The following is a 3,666-nucleotide window of genomic DNA, read 5'->3' as shown; positions in this document are numbered from 1 at the left end:
TTTTTTGGATAAATTGCACGTTTTAGACTTTTTTTTTTAAAAAAAAAAATTAGAAAATTTTGACCCACGAGCCGCTCTGGGCTCGACGAGCCGAGCAGGGGATTTGAAGCTCTGCTCTGCTCTGCTCGGCTCGGTTCGGGCTCGGGCTCGTCAAATCACCCATGAGCCGGGTTTTGACGAGCCGCTCGGCCCGCTTGACATCCCTACATGTAAGTGAATGAAAAATGAAAAGTATAAATGGAAATTACGTTTTGAAACAATTTAGTTTGATTTAAGTGAAAGGGTATAGTTTAAAAAATAAAAATTCAACGATTTAGTTTAAAAATAGGTTAAACCCACTTAAACTTGATGCTTTACAATTATTTATCTACAAAAATTTGAAAAACTGCAATGTTGATCCTCTACTTATTGTTTGAATAGGCTTCAATCTTTGACTTTTAAAAGAAGGAAACAATCCTCGTTCTTTAATTACATTGGAATGTCAAGTAGATTCCACCTACTAGCATCTTCTCCAAGTGGGCAATTTTTCTCTTCTTTAAATTAATAGGGACCAATTCTACCAAAATCCATTTTTTTTCCTCAATAAGATGCAGTTGCAAATAGTGTTATGATGAAGAATGTATAGTTAAAAAATAGGAAAAGTTTTAAATTTGTACGTAATATTATTTTGTTAAAGAATGTATAATTGAAACAAAGTCAAATCACTGATAAAAAAATACATTTTGATGAAAAAATGTGGCTCGGACGAGCATAATATGAATCTGAATTGATTCTTCTTTCGGGCATAGTAGAATACTAAAGAAGTAGGAAGGAGAGGCAAGGAAATACCCTATTTTTTGAGCGAAGGACTAAGAATTTGAATTCCACCGGGCTTTAAATGGTTGGTGAGTATCCTCGCCCTTGACTTCATCTATAGTCTTAATAAACCCCCTTTGTGCTCCACACAAGGATGGACTAAGCCGATATTCTTTCCTTTTGATTTGGTATCCTTGCAAAAAGACAAGTATTATCTTATTTTGCAACGTCAAATCACTGGTATAGAATGGAAATATTTCTTAATTTTGATACGCCGCTCTAAGAAGAAAAGTATTATCTTATTTTGTAAAACTAGACATTCGAGTATCACATAACGTCCATAAAGTCTTGAATAAACGGTGCAATCAGTGAAAGATTGAAGATCAACTTGTCGGGGCGAAAATATAAAATCTTCCAAAAATGGAAAAACGTGACACTCTGTGTGTGTGTGTGTGTCTGTGTGTGTGGGTGAGAGGGAGAATGGTTGGCAGTGTGGTGACAAGATAAGGGGTGCGCTGAAAGTGGTCTCTAAAGCCAATATAGCTGGCTTGAAGCTGGCACCCTTCAGCCCGCTCCGCTGTACATACAGTATACACTGACTCTCAAATCAAAATTTATCCCTCTCCATCTTGAAAATTTAAATCGTTACTTTTCTTTGCTTTGCTAAAAGGTTCATATTTCTCTCTCACACTGTGTGTGTTTGTGTGGGAAAATAATTGGCTGATAATCAGTGTAGATGTAGCTGTGGGTTAGGTGCTATTTGATTATTACGTAGCCCAATTTTTTATTGTTAATGGGGTTTTGTTACCGTACAATCTAAGATTTCTCATTGTTATTCGACTTATTTTTACAGTTAAATACCTCTGCTAACATACAATCTCCTCGGAATACTCAATTCAATTAATTAGACACGAAGGATCCAAGGAAATAGTTCGCAGGACGGAGCAAAGTGTATGGTTGCCGGCGGAGAGAATGAGCGCGTCGAGGTTCATAAAGTGCGTTACGGTCGGTGATGGGGCTGTGGGTAAAACTTGCCTTCTCATCTCATACACCAGCAACACATTTCCCACTGTAAGTATTCTTGGATCTTCATTTCTTTCAGTTTACTGTATTACTTTTTATTTGCATCTTGGTTCTCCAAGTCTTGTTACTATAGCTTGAATTCGTGATCGATCTATAAGTCTTTTGCTCCTTGGCTTGAGGCTGCTTGATAAATCTATTTTAGTTTAAGAGCCAAATCCCCACTTCTTCTTGGATTGAACCAACGACGGAATTATTATGTGGGGGTTTATGTTTTTATTTTTTACCTTCCAAGGAAGAAATGATTGATCATTGAAAAAACAAACTTTCTCCGCACTCCGATTCTTGATAGACCTTCCTATGCTACTAGATGAAAGGAGGTATGATCATAGGGACCAGTGCTTTATCCCTTACTCAACATAGGGCCTCCAAAAGGACTTCCCCTCCTGTCCGAAATCAGGATAACACTTTCCCAACCTTAGTTAGCTCTTGAATGACTATCAGATCAAGATCAAGGTAAGGTAGCTGTAACTTCTAAGAAGGAAGGAGCTAGAAAGAGCTCACTGAAGCAATTTATCAAAAGTCGTTTGCAGATGAGTAGAAAGTAACTATTCTTAATCTTCAGTGAGTTACAAGATTTGAGGAATGAATGATCGACTGAATCTAATATTAGCATACACTTCTTGCTAGAGAAAGTAAGCACTGTTTCCTTTTCATACTCTTGCTGGATGGGGTTTGTTAAGGAAGGCCGCAAGGGCTGATGAAGGTGGGCAATAATGAAGATGCCTTCTGTTCTCCCCTGAGCTTGGTGGGTGCTTGTGGGGATGTGTCCCCAACAAAAAAAGAGAATGAAAGTCATGGAGGGGGCTAGTTGCTGGACCTATAGATTCCTAGGGTATTTTTATTTTTGGGTTTTGCTTCGGGTGTCCTTATTTTTTCACTTGTGTACTCTGATACATGATAGAGAAGGTTTTTGGACCATTTGTTAGGGTAGGTGATGGTAATATACAGCTAGGGAAGGGTGAATCGTTGGATTAATTCTGTTATGAGAGCCCTCTTCTTGGGGATCTTTTTGAAAATCTTAATCAAGTTGGAGATGCTGCAGAAAGCATATTTTAAAACTGTGATTGTGCCACTTCAACTACATTGAATCTGACTGACTGTACCATGGTTTTGTATCATATTGTTTCTTTGCTTATGGCACTTTCTTTCTCTTTTATTATCTTTTCAGTTTTCACCCTCTGACCTTAGTTCTCCTGTGCCATTGATGTGGCCTTGTTGTTTAGCACAGTTTGTGTTTGGTTAGGATCTCTATTCCTAAAGTTATGATTGGTGGAACGGCCTGCTATAATTAGCTTTACAGCCAGAGGACCTAGTAGAGGGGTTCCTCTGCCTTTTTCTTTTTCAAATCTGCTCCAATTTTATGACAATAAATAGCTAAATGTAAGTGATTGGGGCTGAGGGGCCAAAGTGGTGAGTTATTCAAGCATTCTTCTTATGATCAATCTCCTGTCCCTGCAAAAAGGAAAGAAACATTTTACCTTCCTTTTGAAAATGGAGGATTACAAAATTCCTATATATTGCAGCTCTCTAGATCTCTGAGATAAGCATGAAAACGAATGGCTTGAATTTTATTTCCCCTTTGTTGCCCAAGAAAGAAAGGGGTGATCTCGTATTCTTAGCCCGAGAACATGTTTTTTTTTTTTTTTTTCAATGTTAGGTGCTCCATTTCTTTTCTCACTCAGACTTAACCTAAATCCTTGATTAAGCCCCCGTTTGGCCCCCATTCTCCTTTTCATTCTTTTTCTCTCTCTTATTTTCAACCACACAATCTTCCATAAAATAATATTA

Source organism: Olea europaea, chromosome 5, assembly GCF_002742605.1.
Source record: "Olea europaea var. sylvestris chromosome 5, O_europaea_v1, whole genome shotgun sequence".
NCBI classification, from domain to species: domain Eukaryota; kingdom Viridiplantae; phylum Streptophyta; class Magnoliopsida; order Lamiales; family Oleaceae; genus Olea; species Olea europaea.
The sequence above is the reverse complement of the archived record's forward strand: the minus strand, read 5'-3'. Positions refer to the sequence as shown.